At 37.1% G+C, this 23,667-nt stretch overlaps 1 long non-coding RNA gene across 1 annotated transcript in view; it reads left to right on the forward strand.

Moving 5' to 3' along the window:
- LOC122200267 overlaps window positions 1-13,029 on the forward strand; it is a 316,204-nt gene extending 303,175 nt beyond the window's left edge. The window contains exon 4 of the long non-coding RNA XR_006193771.1: window positions 12,992-13,029. This is a non-coding gene — a long non-coding RNA (uncharacterized LOC122200267). The remainder of the gene's footprint in view (window positions 1-12,991) is intronic.
- Window positions 13,030-23,667: the final 10,638 nt, after the last annotated feature.

Here is a 23,667-nt window from a genome sequence, read left to right on the forward strand (position 1 = left end):
CCAAATAAATCTTGTCTTACTAATTTCTAATACTGTTATAATCTATTTGCTTAATATTCAATGCTGATAACTTTGAGCCACTATCAGTAGGAGATACATCTTGAATTATTTTTCTGCTGGTGCTCTGTTGCTCAGCTCTCTTGCCTTGTAAGTTGTGTGCTCAGTGGTATTTGATGTAGAGGGAGTCATTGGGCTGCTGAGGCAAAGGTCAGATGAGCAGAAACCTCATTGCCTGGTACTAACCTCCCTTTAGTACTTACCAACTCTAATTGCCTGTTTACTTGTATGTTTTCCCCACTGAATTGGATGTTCCACGAAGGAAAGTCTTTTTTTTTTTCTTACTTACTATTAATTCCCTGTTATGTAACACCCTGTAAAAGGCAAATGTTTCCTAAGTGTTTACATCTTGAGTGAATGCTGAACTCCCTAAAACATCTTATATCCTCCTGCTTCATACTTATTTGTGAAGACAACTAAACTCTAGCAGAATGTTCATAGCATTCTTATTTTAATAGCGGCAAACCCCAAAAGGCACTGAACTAAAGCCTAACTCAAAAACTTATTAAAGTCCCACTCTATCGATGGCAGAATCAATGTAATTTTTTCTGGAGAAACAGAAACAACTCAAGTAACAGTGTTTTGTGTGTGTGTGTTTTGGCCCATGGGCTACAAACAAATGAAAAGTAATTTTATCCCAGCTATGCAATCACCTTTGAGGAATTTCAGAGCCAGTGGTGTCTTGAATTACTGAAAATACCTCAACTCTGCTGTTTCCTTAAGACATACATCTGTAGACTATGCTCTGCCGATGGGGATTATTTAGTTATTTGTGATGATGCATCATAGGAAGGGCACAGAATGTTGTCCTTCTCTTGCCTCAGACTCTAGGGATATTTGCAGGAAATTAGATACTTTACTTTTGAGAAAATTCATTGGCTCTAGTTATTTGTTTCGTAGTTCAAAGCATTCCTTTGCTTCGGCCATGGGATATTAGGGAAATTCCCAGGACATTTTTTTGTTTTAATCAGAGCTACCCTGTTGTCTTTTATTCTCAAGAGCAGCAAGTATGCCATGGAGGTGACATTTAAGAGCCAGTTGACCCTTTCCTTGTCCTTATATTAACACATGTCACCTGACAGTGGCACACTGCAACTTAACAGCTATATCTAGTAAAACTGAGCCCCTTTGTTTTCCTTCATCTTTCTGATGCCTTCCAGATCAGATTCCTCATAAAGTCATCATTTCTTTCTTGTAAGTCTCTATTACCATTCCTTTCCCAGTATTTCTTGTTTCCATTTCTTGTGTTAATTACCTTTCAGACTCACTTTCTCTACTTTGATACGGTATTCTCTTTTTTAGACCCTTTTGGGTTTTTTTCCCGCTACCTTTTGGATTTTTCCTTTTCAGACTCATACTGTGCATAAACTCTTCAGGTCAAGATGACCTACTTCTCACTGAGCTCTTGTTTAAGATCCACTTGACTGAGAATCTCTTCCTGAACTACATTACACCAAGATTATGTGGATGACCAGAAAAAAACATTATCTGAACTTCAGAATTTTTTAAAAGGTCTACTGTGGCTATTTATGTTCCCTGAAGTTGCTCACCGTTTGCTAAACCATCTTCTTAACTCTGTGTGAACTTGGCCTCCCTCAGAACGGTATGACAAATGAGAGGGAAGGAATAACTCATCTTTCCTCTTATATCAAAAATGAATTGAATAATCCTTAAGAAATGTCACAACATAGCTGTTATGAATAACACCACTTTACAGTTGAGATAACCAAGTTCTAGAAAGAAGGTTAATCTCCAGTCTACATAGCTAACAAAGGAGGAAGGACCCAGGATTCCAAACCAGATAATAGAATTTCCAGTCTGAAGCTCTGCCTGTTAAATGTGATTTGATCTCAGGGTTAGGTTTAAAATGAGTACATTTTCCAGTGTTCTAGTTTTAGAAATAATTGGGAGAGGAGGTGGGGAAAGAAGTAAGTTACATAATAATATATGAAGATCTTGTTAAATATTAATCGGGTCTTACTGAGGGCCAGCAATCTTATAAAAGATGGGGATATGTCAGGGGTTAGAGTAGCCTTGCTCATTATTGTAGTTTCCATTCATAAGAAAGTATGAGATAATGGTCAGAGCTATGAGGGAAAAAAAGACAGATGATTTGATTTTAACTGCGGAGTGATGCTGTCTTAGATGGGGAGCCTGGGAAAGCTTCTCAGAGGAGGTGACATTAGAACTGAGAATTGAATAGTTCACATTCTATTCATTAATATTAACAGTTAGAAATAAAGGTTTCAAAATGTATCAAAAATTTAAAAATAGTATGGAATCCTTCCAAAGCCAAAACAAAACAAACAAGCAAACAAACAAAACCTAAGTGAGGCATCCTCTTATTAAACCCCAGTTAAAGAGAGAAAAACAACTTCCAAGTCTCTTTTCTCTCTAAAGTTTTTCCTTCTCTCTGTCTTCCTTTTTTCAGGGTAAAGATCCAAAGTCATATATTTACACTGACTTTAATAAAGCAAAATACATTTATTTTTCCATTTTATTTTTATCGAGTTACATATATACAGAGTTTAGAAAGTCAAATAGTTCCGAAAAAGCTTACAAGGAAAAAGAACTATCTTCTGTTAAACTCATCGTCACCTGCAGTTTCTACATCTCAGAGACAACCACTTTCAATCTGTGCTATTTTCTCAGGCTTCAAAATAACAGATTTACATAGTTCCTATATTTTTCAGTTTTCTATGTCATGTATTGATGTATTCTATTGAAACTAATATTTTAATGTTCTTATTTTCTCCTCCCACGTCCTCTCTCTCACTATCTTTTAAAACCAGTTATACCATCAGTTTTAATTAGATCAGTTTAGATCATTTAATCGATGTAGATCCATTAGATCTCTTATCACTTAGATCATTAGAGTTAATGGCTCTGTGTTTATATTATGATGGGGAATGATAAGAGCCATGTAGCTAACTGTCATTACATTTCCTTTTGTCTTCCTAAGTGTTAATGATTGACCCGTTTTAAATTTTAATTTGTTTTCTACCTATGTATCATTAATTCATTCCCAAACTCTTCCTCAGATCTATAAATCTCCTTTCAAACATTCAAATGCATTAAGTAGTCTATCCATTTCAAATTTTTCTTGGATATCTTTCTCCTTGAGCCCTGCATTCTCTTGTTCTAATCTGAATTGGTTGATTTCTCATCATTCTGAGACTCCATTTTCTTATTTTTTTAATGGGGAGCTGTGTATCTCAGATTTCATGTCTTCCTTTCTCTTGGGTGTGGTGGTCCAAATAATGGTCCCCCAAAGATGTGCATATCTTAACCTTTGGAACCTGTGTATATGCTACTTTACATGGTAAAAGAGACTTTGTAGATGTGCTTAAGGACCTTGAGCTGGGGAGATTATTCTGAATTTTCCAGGCAGGCCCATTGTCTTTATAAGTCAAAGAAGGAAGCATCAGAATCAAAGAGAGAATTGAAGATGTTATGCTGCTGGCTTTGAAGATTGAGGAAGGGACCATGAGCCAAGGAAAACAGGCAGCTTCTAGAAGCTAGAAAAGACAAGGCAACAGATTTTCCCCTACAGCCTTCTTCAGAAAAATAACTCTTCCTACACCTTAATTTTAGGACGTGTGACTTCCAGAACTGTAAGATAATAAATTTATATTGTTTTAAACCACTAAGTTGGTGGTAATTAGTTTCAGGAGCATGGGAAACTCATTTGCTGGCTTACCCTCTAATTTTGTTAGGGCACTTTCTCTGGCATCTTGAAAACAGTACATGGAAGATAGAATTTTTGATGCCTCATATATCCAAAAAATATCTTTATTTTTTACCTAAGAGTCCTTAAGGATGGAAGTGATTTTCCTTCAGGATTTGAAGGTGTTTCACTATTGTGTTGTTTCTGCCAGTGAGAAGTGCAATTCCATCCTGATGCCTGACTTTTGTGCCCTGTTTTATTTATTTATTTTTCTCTTGGGAAGCTGCTGTTCTACTCTCTCTGTCCCCATCATTGAGAAGTTTCCTGATGATGTGCTTTGCTTTCCTCTAGGTCCATGTATTAAGCACTCGTAATAAAGACACTTATTCAGTTCTGGACCATTTTCTGAATCATTTATTTGATCATTTCCTTCCCTCTCTTTTTTGTGTTCTCTAGAATTTCTGCTACTTATCTGTGGGCATTCTGAAATGACCTTTGAAGCTTTCTTTTTTCATCTCCTATGAAAACTCTACGTAAGTTTTTCATTTCATATATCTGATTTTTAATTTCTAAGACCTCTTTATTTGATTTTTCAGTTTTCCTTCAAACTTCACCATTATTTTTTTAAGTAAATTAGTATTTTCTTTTCCCTTTTAAAAAAATAATTATCATTATTTACCTGGTTCCCTTTATGATAACTTTTTCTATCGTCCCAGTTCATTTTCATCTTGGCTTTGTGTAGGAGGCTTTTCTGAAGCGTTTGATGTATTCACGTTTAAGGGTGAGGCCCTAGAAAGCTGACTGGGAGCCCTGTGTGTCAGTTTATGAGTTGATGGTCTTCACTGATGGTCTTCACAATTTTGATGGTTATTGTAGGTCACCCCCGTCCCCCCCCCACCCCGCCCCCTACTAGTTATGCTGATCGTTGACTTCAGAGACAACTGCTTTAAAATCTTGTCTGGGAGATCTAAAATGTCTGCTAGTGTTTCTGAAGACGAATGGGAATATGGACCCCATGTATCTCATTGTTCAGTGTATAGACTTTCACTTAATCCTGTTTTTCAGTTTTCCTGGAGTCCTCCTATACAGTCTCCCTGATTTAATCTCTCCAAGTCCTCTTTGGGGATGGAGAACAGAATCTGTGTTAACAGCTTCTTTATATAAATTCTCTAACAACCTTCCCGTATCAAGTCCATTCTCACCCCTATGATACCACTTAATTTCTGAGAATTTCCTTTGTTTTGAGGCCTAAAACAGCCAGCTTCTCATTTCCTCCTTTCGGGGTTTTTCTTGCTCTCTAATCTTTTTTCTGGCTTCAAAAGATAGGTCACCATCATTCCTTCTCAAGTTCACTTTATGCTTAGGAGTCTCTTTAAATCTTTTCACTACCTTTTTAGTGAATTTCAGGACAGAGCAGTGGAAATGACATGTGTTCAGTCTTTCATGTTTAACTGAGGCTCAAGAATTTATTTTTTTTTTTTACAGTTATATTGATTTTTAACAAAACCACATTTTCTGGGCTCTAGCACTCAGCCTTTAAGTCTGGAAGTTACTCCCTTGTTTACTGAGGTACATGACAGAGTAACTGATGAGCCTATAAAATTATATAGTCCTTTTTCCAATTTTCTGGCTGTGTTGGTGACTGGTAATTAAAGTGTCCATGGCAGCCCTGAGAGTACCTTATGCCTTGTCATTGCCACATCCACATGCCAGATAACAATTGCTTGAAAATTAGTGATGGTTCAAAAATTAATGAGCTTTTCTTAAAGATGTATTTTATTCAGAGGCTATGAAAGATACGACTTGTGGGGCGCCTGGGTCACTCAGTCACTTGAGCCTCCAACTTCGGCTCAGGTCATGATCTCGCCATTGGTGGATTCGAGCCCCCTGTCGGGCTCTGCACTGACAGACAGCTCAGAGCCTGAAGCCTGCTTCGGATTCTGCCACTCCCCGCTTGTGCTCTCTCTCTCTCCCTCTCTCTCAAAAATAAATAAACATTTCTAAAAATTTTGTTTAAAACAAAAAAGATACAACTTGTTTTCATGTGTTGAGAGACACACTTCTTTCATGAGTAACATTTTATTTTTAAAAAAGTGAATTGTAAGAATTTTCTTGAAACTCCAAACTAGCAGAGTTTATATCTTCTGATTAAGTGGAGACACTTTTCATATTGGGATACTATGTAAAGTACTTGTCCTAAAATTATATTTTTAAGTTTGAAGATAGTACCTAGTTCTAATACTTTGAGATAAACTGAAGAAATCCATGTGTACTCTATCCATGTTTCTGAGGTTATTTATCTCCATGGCTCCTTAATCTTAATCTTTTTATAACGGAGCACCTCAATTGTTTTAGTCTATGTTCAAGCTGATATCTTTCATCATTTTAATTTTGTGTCTTTGGACCTTCTCCAGCTTTATTCTATTTGTTTTGAGGTTCATTAACCACAAAGTCGTATGGTGTGGATTCTTTATGAGTTTTTAATCAGGATAAAATTTTGTTTTCTGTTTGGCTCAGTGTTTGGCCTCCTGATGAGGTCCAGAGCTTTTCTTGTTCTAGACTTCATTTCAAAGTCTTCAGAGCATCTATAATGGTAAGTGGGTTGACTTTCAGGACAAAGGTGTGATATTCAGTTCTGTCATTTTTGTTTAGAGTAAAAATCAATAGCAACAAGAGGGTTCTTTAGAAGTTTTATTGCACAGTTTCACGTGAGGAACAAACCCACAAGGAGCTCAAGTGCCTAGGGTACAGTTGTCCAAGAAAACTAGACTCTTGGATCATGACCAGGAATTTTCTCTCTGCATACTTCTGCCTAGTAAATAATGTCTAGCCTACTTAAACTTAGGTTAAGTCACCATCTTAAGATGAATTAGGAGAGTTCTGTGCACCTTACTCTTCTTTCCTTCCCTAATATTACCTCCATTATTTTTATCATCCCCAATTTCCTTCCCCTTCGTGTGTCTGTCTGTACTTTTTACAGTTTTCTCTATTTCCACCTACTATCTGCATACTTTTGCTCAGTCCTACTTGCTCTGAATCTGTAATGACCTGTCAATTTTGTTCTGTCTAGAACAAGAGGATTAAAGACCAGAGCTCTCGTCTGCCTTATTTCCGTGTTTGCCCCTCTACTGTCTGTGCTGCACACAGCAGCTTGTGTGTTCTTTAGAAAAACCATCTGCAGAGAAAGAGAAAAAAAAAAAATAAAGCAGGCTCACTGAGATAAGTAGGGATGGAAGTTGAAGAGAAAGCCAACGTACCTCTCCAGTTCAGTTTCTTATGTCTTAGGATTGCATAAGTCATCCTTATATCCCTATAGTAAATCTTCCTTCTGTGCTTGTAAGAGCTCAGGTTCATTTCTGCTACTGCCAGCTGAGTTGTCATAGCTAATATCATATGTTTAAAGAAGTGCACTATCTGCAATGCTTATATTATGTGTTGAAAATAACTTTATCAGCTAAAATTTTATATCTTAAGCACCATACATAACATTGTTTCTATGGGGAAAATATATGTCCAAATAATTTAAATTACTGTTTGGATAAAGCCTAAATTCTAAATTTGGGATTGCTTTTTTTTTATTAATTAGGTTTTATTAATTATCCATGTTTTGTTGATTACACTTGTGTGTGTGTGTGTGTGTGTGTTTATTTATTTTTGAGAGAGAGAGAGAGAGAGAGACAGATAGCAAGTGGGGGAGGGCAAGAGAGAGGGAGACACAGAATCCGAAGCAGGTTCTAGGCTGTGAGCTGTCAGCACAGAGCCTGACCTGTGGCTCGGACTTGTGAACCTCAAGATCACGAACTGAGCCGAAGTTGGAGGCTGAACTGACTGAGCTACCCAGTCACAATTACACTTTTGAAAGCACACATTTATATATTTTTATCTCCTCTTTCTGTCCTTACTCAGGAATAGAGCTCATGCTCTAGTCCTCATAGGCAATCTTCAGCTATTATTGACTGTCAAAAATTCTCCCTATGTTGTTAGTCTATCCCATTGAACCTATTGACATTTTCAGTCAGAGTTTTTGTAGAAATAATTCAGTATCAGTTAAAAATTTGTCATGTGAAGAAACAGCGCAGCACAGTGCTGAAGGAGAAAAGGCTTTCACGTCATCTACTTATCTCACAAGAATAAATCTACTAACCCAAAAGTCGTCTTTGCCATGAACTTTTAAAAATGCAAAGTGGAAGAAAAAAAGATGAAAAATCTGGTCTTTAAATCAGTCAAATTGGCTCAATCAATCAATAGCCTATGAATGTTCAGTCATGTTTTTAGGTAGTTGAGTGTGTGTGCATGCGTGTGTGTGTGTGTGTGTGTGTGTGTGTGTGTGTGTCTATTGTAGGCTTTGAGCTGCCAGTAGTAAAGCATTTTAAGTCAGATAAGGAAAAAATAGATAAATATGGTATGTTAATTGCTGAGGCAGTATCCAGTGAACATCAATTAAAACAGAAGGCTTTGAAATCAGGGAAAAATAATTTTAAAGAGGGCTGTTGTTTTTGTTAATTATAGAGTACGAATGAGACTAATTCACTGCTTCCCTCCAACCCCAAGCCATAGATAAAAGACTCTGAATAGCATATCATTCAGTACAAGAACTTTACCATCACTTTTATTCATCAGCAAAACCAAAGAAACAATTGCAGGATGTTCTCTATTATTTAGCATGGAATGCCTTTATCACTTTATGTCCTTGCCTGACATTCCTCCTTGTTTGTTGCCATTAAATGCTTGGCTTTTATTCACACAGCACACTGCCAAAGAAGTCAGCGTGCAGTTTATGTTATATTGCTTCGAGGGTTACAGCAATGTCACCTCTTTCTTAAAACAGTTGGTCAACAATGACTGCAAAGTTGAGTATAGTAGAACCCTTATACTGATTACCATGAGAAGCAAAATAAATAATGAACTCTATAAAAAGTAATAGTGAGACTGAACTGATTTGGCAGACTATTTGATTTCATGGATGGTTTCATTTTTAAAAGGTCTGACAAAATCCTGTAGCATTCTGTGTTACATTAGACGTTACATTTTCCTACCTATAGCTGCCTGCCTAAAAGTGAAGGCAAATGCTTTTTGGGAGGAGGTAGGTGTTTTTCTTTTTTGTATTTAATCTGTTGACTTTTCTATAAATAAGAAAAGGCCACTAACCTGGGCAGGGTAACCATTCTGGTGTCATTTTCCAAATTACTCTAATGCGATTTTCAGAGCCTGGCTTCTATAGATCATTTATTCATTTAGTAGTAATGCTTATGGAAGTAGATAAGCTGCATTTCCTTGTGTGCTTTTATAATTTATAAGGACAATTTGGCAAGGATAAGTTTGGATGCTTCCCTAAGATGCTTTGGCTATCTTCCCCTAACCATATGATGAGCCTCATTTCACTTCTTTGAAATCTCTCCTTTAAATCTTTTGCTTTGGGCGTAGTTTCTGGATATTGTAAGAACAGTTTGCTTCTGAAGGCTGTTGTGGACTGGATGCTCCTTGGCAGTTAATTCTCTTTCTTTTTCTGTGGACTCTAAGTGGAATGCCCTTTAAATAGTAATGATGTATGACTTTATTTCTACCACATCTAGGTTGTTCCTGGTAATTTTAAATTATTTATTGAAGCATGTACCAGATATACTGGTACTATTAAGCTCTGCATACCCTTCTTAACTTTTTCTCACCTGTGAAATTAAAAGAGCCAAATTGTAGACATGTTGAAGTTTCACTCTGAATGTTGCTGGGTTTTAAAGAAGTGCCTCCATGGGGCACCTGGGTGTCTCAGTTGGTTGAGTGTCCGACTGCAGCTGAGGTAATGATCTCATGGTTTGTGAGTTCTAGCCCCATGTTGGGCTCTGTGCTGACAGCTCAGAGCCTGGAGCCTGCTTCAGATTCTGTGTCTCCTTCTCTCTCTGTCCCTCCCTCACTCGCTCGCTCTCTCTCTCTCTCTCAAAAATAAATAAACATTAAAAAACATTTTTTTAAACAAGTGCCTCCATATAATAGCTTTGTCTTCAGTGTAGTTTCATTTTTAAGCCCGTGTCATGTTTTATATCCCCTCTACTTCAGTAATACATAATCACTTGGAGTTCCTTGGGAATTGATATTTTCTCATAACTTCTCTGTTTTTAAACATTTATATAACACTATATCTGGATGTTTCTTATCCCGGATGATTATGTCTTTGGTTTCTGATGGCAGAAATTCCTTTGCATTTAGAGCTTCTTATTATGAATACAGGTTTTGACCCCACTTAATACTACTGTATTTTATAGGTTCTCTTTTTAAGACTAAAACCACATATTTCTCCTGGATGAGAATTAATTAGCTTTCAGAGGCTTGCACCATTACTGAATCTCTAAATAATTCTTGAATCTACCTAGACTGTATTCCCCTAATCTTTTCATCCTCCCACACTCTTAGATGTTAATTTCATGTAATGCTTCTTCCTTCAGCATCATGCTCAGCTTCTTATTTCACTGAGAAAAAATTAAAGCAATCAAGAGAGAACTTAAGGCACCCACTATATCTACTCACCTACTTGTGTCTGTCCCCATACATTCTAGCTTCTCTCCTCTTTACTCTAATTGACAATTATGTTCCTAGCAAAGCCAACATCCCTGTCCACCACACGTCATTTTTTTTTTTAACCTACCAGGATTCTTCACAACAATGTATGGGATTTCCCCTTGCTCTGCTTTCTTGCTAGTACTTTGGGACCATTACTTTCTTTTCCTTTTTCCTTTCTTTCTCTTTCTTCTCATCCTTCTCTACCTTCCCATTTCTTTGTAGAGATCATTGTAGGTTTTTAGTGATATCTCACTGAAGCTGACTGGCATTTTGCTATTTATGGTTGATGTTGAGCATCTTTTCTATGAGCTTATTTGCCATCCATATATTTTCTTTGGTTCAGTGTCTGTTCACATCTTTTGTCCCTTTTATATTATGTTGTTTGTTTTCTTACTGTTGAGATTTGAGAAAATTTAATATATTTTATATAAAATTCCTTGCAGATATGTGATTTGTGAATACTATCCCACTCTTTAGTTTATTTTTTCTCTTTCTTAACATTGTCTTTCTCAGAGAGGAAAAAGGTTTTAATTTTAATAAAGCCCAGTTTGTCTTTTTTTAATTTTTTTATGTTTTATTTATTTTTGAGGGAAAGAGAGAGACAGTGTGAGTGGGGAGGGGCAGCGAGAGAGGGAGACACAGAATCCGCAGCACGCTCCAGGCTCTGGGTTTCAACACAGAGCCTGATGTGGGGCTTGAACTCACAAACCGTGAGATCATGACCTGAGCCAAAGTCAGATGCTCAACCAACTGAGCCACCCAAGCGCCCTTGTCTTTTTTTTTTTTTTTTTTTTTTAATGAATTTTGTTTCTGGTGTCGAACCTACAAAGTAGTTGTTTAACCCAAGGTTAAGAAATATTTTCTTCCATTATTTTTTTCTAAATGTTTCATAGTTTTATGTTTCACATTAGGGTCTACAGTCCATTTTGGGTTAATTACTGAACAATATGTGAGGTATAGGTTGAGATTTAATTTTCTTTCCATATAAATGTTTAGTTGTTCCAGCACCCTTTGTTGAAAAGACTGTACTTTGTCCACCAAATTCTACTTGTTCCTTTGTTAAAAGCCCATTGTGTCCATATTTGTGCAGTTCTATTTTTGAATTGGTTTGTATTTCCCTGAAGAGTAGTGATGTTGAGCATATTTTCATGTACCTGTTGGCCATCTGTATGTCTTTGAAAAAATGTCTGTTCAGGTCCTGTGCCTATTTTTAAATCAGATTATTTGTATTTTTGCTGTTGAGTTGTATGAGTTCTTTATTTATATATGTTGGATACTAACACCTTATCTGATACATGGTTTGAAAATATTATCTTCTGTTCATAGATTGCCTTTTCATTTTGTTGATTATGTCTTTGTGCAGAGATTTTTAGTTTGATGTAGTCCCACTTGTTTATTTTTGCTTTCGTTACCTGTATTTTTTTGTGTCATATATAAGAAATCAATGTCAAGAATAATGCCAAGAAGATTTTCTCCTGTTTTCTTCTAGCAGTTTTGCAGTTTCACGCCTTTTACATTTAAGTGTTTGATCCATTTTGGATTCTTTTTTTGTGAATGGCATAAGAGATCTAAGTTAATTATTTCTCATGTTTTCCCAGAACCACTTATTGAAGAAATTGCCTTTTGCCCACTGATTATTCCTGTCAAATATTAATTGATCATATGTGCATAGGTTGATTTCTGGGCTCTCAATTCTGCTCCATTCATCTATGTGTCTCTTTTAATGCCAGTACCATACTGTTTTGATTACTACAGCTTTGTAACATAGTTTGAAACCCAGAAGTATGATTCCTCCAGGTTTGTTTTTCTTTCTCAATGTTGCTTTGGCTCTTTGGAGTCTTTTGTGGTTCCATACTCATTTTAGGATTGTTTTTTCTATTTCTGTGAAAACTGCCCCTGGAATTTTGGTAGGGATTGCATTGACTCTATAGATGGCTTTGGGTGGTTTGGATATTTTAACAATAGTAATTCTTCTGATTTCACCCACACAGGATATCTTACCATTTATTTGTGTCTTCCTCATTTCTCTCATTTTGTTGTTAATGTATAGAAATGCACGTATAGATTTTTGTAGCTGATTTTATATCTTGCAACTTTACTTAATTTATTGATTGGTTCAAAATTTTTTTGGTGGAGTTTTTAGTTTTCTAGATATGAGATCATGTCATCCACAGAAACTACTTTTTCTGATATGGATGCCTTTTATTTTTTATTTTTTATTTATTTTTATTTAATTTTTATTTTATTTTGCCTACTTGCTCTGGCTAGGACTTGTAGAACTATTTTGAATAAGAGTGGTGTGTATGGGCATCTTCGTTTTCTTCCTGATTTTAGAGGAAAAGCTTTCAATTTTTCATTATTGAGTGTGTTAACTGTGGATTTGTCATATATGCCCTATATTATGTTTACTTCTGTCCTTTTTGTACCCAATTTGTTGAGAGTTTTTATGATAAAAGAATGTTGAATTTTGTCACTTGCTTTTTCTACATCTATTGCGAGAATCATGTGCTTTTTATCCCTCATTCTATTAATGAGGGTGTCACATTTATTGATTTGTGGATATTGAACAATATTTGCATCCTAGAGATAAATCCCAGTTTATCATCCTGTTTGATCTTTTGATGTGCTGTTGAACTTACTGTGCTAGAATTTTGTTGAGAATTTTTGCATCTATATTTATGAGAGATATTTACCTATAGTTTTCTTTTCTTGTAGTGTCAATATCTGGCTTTGGTGACACTGACCTCATAAGGTAAGTTTGGGAGTATTCCCTCCTCTTCAATTTTTTGGAAGAGTTTGAGAAGGACTGGCATTAATTTTTCTTGAAATGCTTGGCAGAATGCCCACTGAAACCATCTGGTTTAGGGTGGGGAGGTTCTTTGTTGGTAAGTTTTTGATTACTGTTTGAATCTCCTTTCTTGTTAACAGTCTTCTCAGACATTTTATTTCTGCATGATTCATCTTGATAAGTTGCACGTCTGTAGGAATTTATTCCAGGTTATCTAATTTGTTGGTGTATTTTTTGTGTTTTACTTTTTTTTTTTTTTTTTTTTTTGCTTTCTTTAAAGTGTATTTATTTATTTTTCTAGAGTGCATGGGAGGGGCAGAGAGAGAGAGAGAGAAAATCCCAAGCAGATTCTGCAGGGTCAGCACAGAGACCAGCATAGGGCTCAAACTCACAAAATATGAGATCAGGACCTGAGCCAAAATCAAGAGTCAGATGCTTAACCAACTGCGCCACCCAGGCACCCCTCTTTTTACATTTTGAAACAATCCATTTATTTGAAACAGAATATTTATACTCTTATAATCCTATGTATTGCTGTGGTGTCAGTTGTAATATCTTCTCTTTCATTTTTAATTTTATTTGAGGCCTCTCTCCTTGTTTCTTGGTTAGTCTAGATACAGTTTTGCCAATTTCATTTATCTTTTCAAAAAACTAACTCATGATTTTTTTCATGATTTTTTCCTATTGTATTTTTCATCTCTACATCATTTATTTCTGGTCAATTTTTATTATTCTTTCTGCTAACGTTTGGGTTTAATTGTTTTTTTTCTTTCTAATTCCTTGAAAGGTAAAGTCGAGTTATCTATTTGAGATCTTTCTTTTTTTCTTTATGTACACATTTGTTGCTATAAGCTTCCTTCTTAGAAATGTGTTTGCTGCATCTTGTAAATTTTGGCATGTTGTGTTTTCATTTGTCTCAAGCTACTTTCATATTTTTTAAACTCATTTAAAACTATATTTTTAAACGTACGTACGTACGTACGTATTTATTTATTTATTTATTTTTAAGTAACCTCTGCACCCAGCATGGGGCTCAAGCTCACAACCCCAAGATCAAGAGTTGCATGCTTTTCCAACTGAGCCAACCAGGAACCCCACTCTCTGATTTTGTATTTCTTCTTTGATCCCTTGATTGTTCAGAAGTCTGTTGTTTAATTTCCACATATTGGTAAATTTCCACTCCCCCTTGGTATTGATTTCTCATTTCATACCATTATAGTTGGGAAAGATACTAGAGTTGATTTCTATCTTCTTACATTTGTTAAGGCTTACTTCATAGCTCACCGTATGATCTATCCTTGAGAATGTTCTGTGAAAAGAGGACTTTGGAGTGTTTTATAAGTATTTGTTGGATGAAAGAATGAATCTACTTTCACTTGTCTTATTCATAGGTCAAATTCCCTAGCAATTCATTCCCCGCTTAATAGCCACGGTGATATTTTAGAAATACAAACTCAAAGAAATCCTGATCACTTGAAATGAAAATAGAATCTTTGACTGAACCTGCAAAGCGCTGAATGATCTGACCTCTGCTTACTTGCAGACTTCATCTTGCTTCACTCACATCCTCTTTCACAGTTGTAGCTACCTGCCTTTCTGAAGGTTCTTTGAGGACAGAGTTCTTCCCTTCCCTGCCTCAGGGCTTTCACATGCCTCATTGCTTCTGCCTAGAATATCCCCACCCCTACTTGCTTCTTTGAGTAACTTTACTTTCAGTCCAGTCTCAGTTTTTAAAGGGAAGCACTTCATTATTAACATTGTTTTCTAGGTTAAAAGGTGATAAAATATACTCACAACATCAGAAAAGTCTAATGACACAAAGTATGATTGTCCTAACTCCATTAAATTAATTTTATTCGGATGTTTGATGCTTCTTGTATTTACTGAGGATTTAAAATATTATTTGACAACAAAATAGATTTTCCCTTTGGTGTACTTACAGATACAAGATAGTATCTCTATTTTTAGGTGAGAGATTGAAAATAGGAAGGGAAGAGGGTAGGGGAGCTGGAGAGATTGAAAAAAGCAGTCTATATTAACGAGTCTCCAATGGAAGCTAACAATATAAAGAAGTTAGTGCAATTTCTGCAAACAAAAAGGAGTATCTTTTATGTTCTAATCTTAAAAGTGCCAAGTAATATTACTTTATGGATCCTTGCAATGTCAGTAAAGTAGGTGTTAGGAGTTGTGAGTTGCAGTTGGAAAAAGGCAAAGAGAAAGATAAAGAGAGCTTTGGAAGTGAGCTTGGTGCTAAAGACTGAATAAAAGATACTTTAATTTATCACTCCTGCTTAGGTAGCTCTTGGATTTTGTTTCAATTTGGTTTGATAAACAAGTATTAAATATATTTTTTTTCTGCAAGTATTTTGGGGATACGAAGTGAAATAAATGAGTCCTGCCTCCAAGGACATCCTAATCTAGGTGGAGACAGACACCTGCAGTTAACCACACATACATTAAACCCTTGAGTCAGTGAATGCAGTAGGAAATATGATAGAATACAGGTGAAGAAGCAGTTCGTTTGAGCTGAGGAGAATTCAGGAGTATTTTACAGTAGAGGTGGTATTTGATCTGGGACTCACTGAGAAATTGGATTTTTGACAGATGGAGACATGGAAGAAGAGCATTTTTTACTGCCCCAAAGGATGTAGAGTTATTAATGAGCATGATATTTTTTGTGGAAGAGAATAAAATCTGGTGTTACTGAAGCATGGAGTTTGTAGAGGGAGATGCGGTTTTTTACCATCTGCTTTCTCCCTCACAGGAAATACCCCACACTGGAGTACTACTCCTCCCCTTGTTCCTTGGGACATTTTCTCTGAAATGCCCTGTTGACTATGTGTTTCCATGGCACCTGTGTTTCCTCTTTCATCTATTTTTATTAATCCTTCCTTCCTGCTTCCCTCTTGCCTTCCTTCTTTCCTTCCTCCCCTCCTCCCTTCCTTCCCTTTCTTTCTTTCTTTCTTTCTTTCTTCCTTTCTTTCTTTCGTTCTTTCCTTCCTTCCTTCCTTCCTTCCTTCCTTCCTTCCTTCCTTCCGGCAATAGACATTTAATTGGTATCTGTCATGTACCAGGCATTGTAGTAAGTTAACCTAACTAGACACAGTGTTGAAGAAGAGACAGTCTCCACTGATGTCCATAGTCTAGTATAAAAAGATAGAAACAAAACATAAATACTTGTACAAATAACTAATTGAAATTGTGTATAGCTAAGGGGAAGTAATAGATGCTATTTATACAACCAGAGTTAATTATTTATCACCTGTTATGTGTGATAAGAACTGGAGATATAGCAGTGAACACAATGAACAAAAGCCTCTGCTTGATGGAAACAGATAATAGAGAGATCTGACATGGTGGTAGGGGTATAGGAAAGTATCCCCTGGAATGGCATTTCAGTTAAACTTGACTATTGTGTTGTCTCCCCCTGTCTAGCATAGTGTCTGCTACTTAATGAGATGTTTGTTATATAAATGAATACCAAGAAGAAGAATGATACTGCTATTCTTATTACTACTTCTAGCTAATATGATTACGTACTTATTGTGAGCCAATTTGTTAATGTACTTTAATGCAGTTTATTATTTAATACTTACAAAAACCTTATGATGTAGGTACTGTTTTTCCAATATCTTAATGCAGAAATTGAGTCTTAGAGATGTGAAGACTTTTTCCTAAGATCTCACAGCCTGTAATTGGAAAAGCTAGAATTTGAACCCAGACTTGTGTGACTCAAAATGTACAGGGATTTCAACCACTAGAATATATTGCCATCTTTTTCACTTTCTATAAAGTCCACATTTGACATCCTGGCCCTTGTGCAAACGTTCACAGGTCTCATGTGGCCCCTCTGATAATAGGAAGTAAGGGTCTAAAGAAAACTATGAGAAATGCATCTGCTATGTATCTTCTCCACCCTCTAGAAATTTCTGGATGTCTCCCATGCCTAGCTAGGTTTTTAAAGGTAGCAGCTTCAGGGGTCCTAAGGAGCTCTGCTATAGAAATCCTGAGATCTATGAATGAACTGTCTCCCCTGGCATCACCTGATGGACAGTGCTGCTTTATAGCTTCATGGGGACAGAAACTTTGTCTGTTTTATTCATGATTATTCCACAGTATCAAAGTTGGTAAGTAAATGCAGACCTAGTAATCTAATCCGTAGCCTGGGAGAGAAGTGTACCTAATCCTGGGATTGAATGCTCTTCTGTGAGGCCTTCAAATGCATTTAATGAATAGAAAAAATATGTAGACATTGCTTTACTTTAGATATGGAAGCACCTTCTAAACCATTCTGATCACGAAAAGGTGCAAATTTGGAAGCGGCTTCTGTTCAACTCATCTTACCATTTGCTTTACTGGGCCTGGAAGCTTTCATTTTTGATATTCAGGCAACCACATGTCCCCTTCTCTGTCCTATGTGTCCTCCCTTTGTAGTTTCTCTCCTTTACCCCTGTCCCCTCTCTACATGTTACTTCTTGATTATCCTCTCTGCTTCACTTCATTTGATTCTTTTGAGAGTTCAGGCTCTTGAGGAATTGCTATGCATTGATTTTTATCTAGTTCTGATGAGGAACAGGGATGTAGAAAGATTGACAAGATAAGCCCTTACTGGGATTTCCCCTCAGAATTTTATATAAAAGAAAATCCAGCTTATCAGGGTATAGAAGTTAACTTTCTTCTAACTTGTCTCCTGTGTGTTACTTCTTCAAAAGAATGTCTGACTCCTTTATTTCCATGTCCTCAGCTCAGCTGCATTGGTCAAGACCCCTTTCGTAATCTTTACATGGTCTAGACAGATTCCAGAAAGAAGAAGAGAAAGAAGACAAACAGGTTTATCCCATCATGAAAATAATAATAGAGCAAATGAAACAATCAGTCATCAAACAACTAGGAGAAATGAGCATTCTTCACTACTTCGTCACAATTAAGAGAGCATAGACAATATATTAGACACAGATGATTTATACTTCAAACCTGAAAGCCCTAAGATGGCTAAATTGAATGCACAAGTTAGATTAAGCTGAAGAGTAAGTGTTTACTTGATACTTGTGCCAGGTGCTGCATCAGGTTTAGGAGCGCACAGAGATGAAAAGATCATTCCCTGGCCATGCTGATCACAGTCCAACTGGGAATGAGTTATGTAAACAGATAATTTCAATACACGGTGGCGTGGACTGCAATAGAAGTATTCCGAGGTACTCCAACTAAACTCCAAAATAAATCAAGGAATGATTTCTGGAGAAAGTGATGCTGAACCAAGTTGTAGCCAAAGTGAAGAAGATAAAAAAAGAGTTATAAGCAAGGACGATATGGTGAAAAATTGTGAAAAGGCTGAGTACACACAGAAACTCTGTTATTATATCATAAAGTTTAAATTTTTTAATGTTTATTTATTTGTGTGTGTGTGTGTGTGAGAGAGAGAGAGAGAGAGAGAGAGAGAGAGAGAGACAATACAAGCGGAGACAGAGAGAAGGAGACTCAGAACCTAAAGCAGGCTCCAGGCTCTGAACTCTCAGCCCAGAGCCCATCAATGGGGCTCAAACTCACAGTGAGATCATGACCTGAGCTTAAGTCGGACGCTCACACTGACTGAGCCACCCCAGTGCCCCTAGAGCATAAAGTTTAAAGGAATGAGTGACAGAAGGTGAGGACGGAGAATGGATGGGGCAAGGGCTTGAAGGATCTTGTGTGTTATGCTAAGAAGTCTGGGCTTGTACATGATGAAACATCAGTAAGTAAAGATAGTGCTTTGCTGTGGTTACAAATAACTCCCCCCTTTCACTGATTTAAAACAACAAAAGTTTATTTTTCATTCACTACATGTCTATCACAGGTCAGCAATGCACAGGACACTGCATTGCTGTCACTAAGGCTACTGAAGTATCTTGATTGTGAAAAGTTAGGTTGTCAGAAAGAAAAGAGAATTCTGGAGAGTTTTGGTCCACAAAAATTAGTGTCAGTTCAGAGTTACTGTCTACTTCTAAAAGATCTGGGTATTTCCTTTCCCTCAATGCACAATCATTCTGACTTGTTAATGACTTCAACTCCATTTGCAGGAGGCTTGCACAGAGATTCATAGTTATTACATGTGGCAATGCTGCAGGGTTTATATGTGTTTTTTTCTCAAGGGGACCTGGATTCCTTTCAAGAGGCTGTGAGTCTCATCATGGAAGCTCAAGTCAAGTTTCTGGCCCCTGTATTTAAAGATCTTCCAGTTACACATATCACATAGTATTTTAGTAGGCTACTTATCATTTTATTCATATAGATATCATGATTAGTTGGCTGCTGAAAAAGAGCCTTGTGGTCAAAATTTTCTGATTATTTCTTTATCCTGCTTCTCACTATCCCCCTTGTTTATGGCAATTAAGTACTACCACTTCATTTTGATCACTGGGCTTCTTTCAACCCTACTGAAAGCAGAGAGTCACTTCACTGGCAGTATTGAGCTTTTCAAGTATGTTGTTGCTCCTTTATTTAATGTATTTCATAATTCTTTGGTGAAAGCAGCATTCTCTGGGCCTTCTTGGGAGGAATTAATTGAAGTGGGGGTAGATGTGCAGTTGCACATTATAAAGCCACTCCATCACTCCTACATTCGTATCTCTCTAAGATACGTGTGTGTGTGTGTGTGTGTGTGTGAGAGAGAGAGAGAGAGAGAGAGAATGAGAGAGAGACAGAGACAGAGAGATAGAGAGAGAAAGAAAGAGAGGTTTCTTTGGAATTTTTAAGTTTGTATTCCAGGGACTTTTGGGCATCTCATTCACACATTAAATATATACCCCCTGGTAAATGCTGTCATGTCAGTGTGTTAGGCTCCATTTAGTTTTATTCCATCCTCCTTGGTTTAACACTCCTAGCATCTATTCTCATGTATTGTCCAGGTCTTTGTCAAAATAAATTAGTTAAATCAGGTAATTCTCTTGGAGTGTAAGTGATCTCCTTCCTTATTCGTTTTTGCACGATCTCCCCTGGGTCATTACACTCAAGTTATAGCAGTAGACATTGTAAGGGGTAACGGATGTGCGTATCCTCTTGCAAGATACCTGTTTCAGATGAGTTATTATAGGATTTCAAGCAAAAGAAGGTGAGTCTCCTCAGAAGAGACTCAGAATGACTTTGAAGTTCATGAGTCTCATTTTTGTCCACATCTACCTAGATGTCCTCATTTCACGGGGCTGGGACCTACTGTTTCCTCTTGATGCCCTGACTTTCACAAAGGAGACTCTATCTGTGAAATCCACTTCTGTTGTAGTTCTTCAGAGTGCACAATTAAATTTGGCATCTGGTTGAAGCAGTCTCTGTCCCACAGCTATAAGAAATCAAAAATTATCTTAGGACTGCTGTAGAAGGTCTCTTTTTCTTGAACTGAGAATTTAAAAGTCCTGAGCTTATTTACTTCCTGTAAGCTCTCCAACAGGCGTAACAAAAGAAAATAAGTCTCACCCCAAAATAAGTTCTGTCGTCATTGCTATTACCATATAGTTCAGGGGTAGGACACCTCTCGTTTCCCAAGACAGTTGCTTCAATAGGCACCTTATGGTACTTACTATACTGATAATTTAGTAAATTCTGATGACACAGTTTAAATTGTATGCCAGAGACGATTGGTAAAGGCAGAACTCATTTTGTTGCACTTTGCTTTATTTCACCTCACAGATACTACATTTTTTACAAATTGAAGATGTGTGGCTACCCTGCATTAAGCAAGTCTGTTGTCCCCATTTTTCCAATAGCATTTGCTTATTTCACGTCTCTGTGTCACATTTTGGTAATTATCCCAATATTTCAAACTTTTTCATTATTATTTGTTATGGTGATCTGTGATCAGTGATCTTTAATGTTACCGTTGAAATTGTTTTGGGGTGCCATGAACAGCACCCACATAAAATGCCAGACTTATTCAATAAATGTTGTGTGTGTTCTGATTCCTCCATCATTTCTCTCTCTGCCCTTGGGTCTCCCTATTTCTTGAGACACAACAATGTTGAAATTAGACCCATTAATAACCCTACAGTGGCCTCTAAGTGTTCATGTGAAAAGGGGAGTCACATGTCTCTCACTTTAGATCAAAAGCTAGAAGTGGTTCAGTTTAGTGTGAGGAAAGCATGTGGAAAGCTGAGAGAGGCCCAAAGTTAGTCCTCTTGCATGAAATAGTTACTCAGTTTTGAATGCAAAGGAAAAGTTCTTTAAGGAAGTTAAAAATGCTACTCGAGTGAACACATGAATGATAAGAAAACAATACAGACTTTTTGCTGATATGGAGAAAGTTTGGTAGTCTAGAGAGAATATCAAGCAATTCACAACATTCCCTTCGGCCAAAACCTAATCCAGAGCAAGACCCTTAACCTCTTCAGTTCTAGGAAGGCTAAGAGAAATGAGGAAGCTGCAGAAGAAATGTTTGAAGCTTGCAGTTTGGTTCATGAGTTTTAATGAAAGGGGCTATCTCCATAACATAAAATGCAAGGTGAAGCCGCAAGTGCTGACATGGAAGCTGAAGCAAGTTATCCGGAAGTTCTAGCCGAGATAACAAACTAAGATAGCTACACTAAACACCAGCTTTTCAATGTAGACAAAACAGTTTTCTGTGGAAGAAGATGCCGCTTAGGGCTTTCATAACTAGAAAGGAGAAGTAAGCCTTCAGAACTTCGAAGGACTAGCTAACTCTCTCTTTTTTTTAAGTTTATTTATTTAATTTGAGAGAGAAGAGCACACACATGTGTCAGGGGGAGGGGCAGAGAGAGAGAGAGAATCCCAAGCAGGCTCTGCACTGTCAGCACAGAGCCCAACATGGGGTTCGATCTCATGAATGCTGAGATCATGACCTGAGCCACAATCAAGAGTCAGACACTTACCCAACTGGACCACCTGGGTGCCCTTGCTGACTCTCTTATTAGGGGCTACTGCAGCTGTAAGTTGAAGCCTGTGCTCATTTACCATTCCAAAAATTCTGGGGACTTAAGAATTAGGCTTTATCTACTCTGCCTATGCTTTATAAATGGGAAGCCTAGGTAGCAGCACATCTGTATATAACATGGTTTACTGAATATTTTAAGACCACTAATGATACCTAAGCTCAGAAAAAAAGATTCTTTTCAAAATACTGCTACCTATTGACAGGGCTCCTGGTCACCCAAGAGCTCTGACAGAGATGAACATTGAGATTACTGCTGTTTTCATGCCAGCTAACACAGCATCCATTCTGCAGCCCATGGATCAAGGAGTCATTTCAACTCTCAAATCTTATTATAGCAGAAATACATTTCCTAAGGCTATATAGCTGCCATAGATAGTGATTCCTTTGATGGATCTGGGCAAATTAAATTGACAACCTTCTGGAAAAGATTCACCATTCTAGCTGCCATTATAACCTTTGTGATTTATGGGAAGTGATCAGAATATCAACACAAACAAGAGCTTGAAAGAAGTTGATTCCAACCCTCATGGATGACTGTGAGGGGTTCAAGACTTCATTGGACGAAGTCAGTGCCGATGTGGTGGAAACAGCAGGAGAACTAGGATTAGAAGTAAAGCCTGAAGCTGTGCCATCCCATGATGAATCTTTAACAAATGATTATTTGTTTCTTATGGATGCATAAAGAAAATAGTTTTTTGAGATGGAATCTACTCCTGGCGAAGACACTGTAAAGATTGTTTAACGGACAACAAAGGATTTAGAATATTTCATAAACTTCGTTGATAAAGCAGCAGCAGGGTTTGAGAGGATTAAGTCCAGTTTTGAGACAAGTACTACTGTGGGTAAACCACTATCAACATGCTACCCAGAAGTCATTTGTGAAAGGAGGAGTCAGTCGATGCAGCCCACTTCATTGTTGTCTTATTTCTAAGAAATTACCACAGCCACTCCTGTCTTCAGCACCCACAACCCCCGTCAGCAGCCGTCAGCATTGAGACAAGACCCTCCTCCAGAAAAAACATTGCATCTCACTCAAAGTTCAATGATTATCATTTTTTAGCAATAAAATATTTCTTAATTAAGATATGTACATTGCTTTTTATACATAATGCTATTGCACACTTTATGCACTACAGTATAGTGTAAACATAACTTTTATTTACCGGGAAATAAAATAATTTGACTGACTTTATTTTGCAGTGGTCTGGAGCCATACCTGCAATTATCTCCATTATGCCTGTACCCATTTAACTTTTCAAGTTGCTTAGCATTCAAAACTAATGGCATAACCAAATCAGTCCTAGGATTTTATCTTAGAGAATCTGTTTCCTAACTTCTTTCATGGTGTCGATTGCTATATCCTTTGGGTTCACTTAGGAAAATGAAATTACACTGGGAATTTCTACACTACAGTTTTAATATCGAGAACTGAATACGTAGTAATGGAAGAATTGACAAAATCATAGCCAGGAGATCACCAGATACAACAACTGCAGGAATCAGATGCCATTCCTGAGGCTGGGTGAAGCAATAGGTTACCATAACCTAAGATTTTGAACGAGGGACTGCACAGAATTGGATCTCAGGCCTTTGAGGAACAGGTACATCTGGCTGCTGCTAACACTTTTGAGGTTGATTCTGTGAGTGTTGAAAGTTATCAATGTCTAGAGCCAACTGCTGCTGCTG

This window comes from Panthera leo, chromosome A1 (assembly GCF_018350215.1).
Source record: "Panthera leo isolate Ple1 chromosome A1, P.leo_Ple1_pat1.1, whole genome shotgun sequence".
Lineage (NCBI taxonomy): Eukaryota > Metazoa > Chordata > Mammalia > Carnivora > Felidae > Panthera > Panthera leo.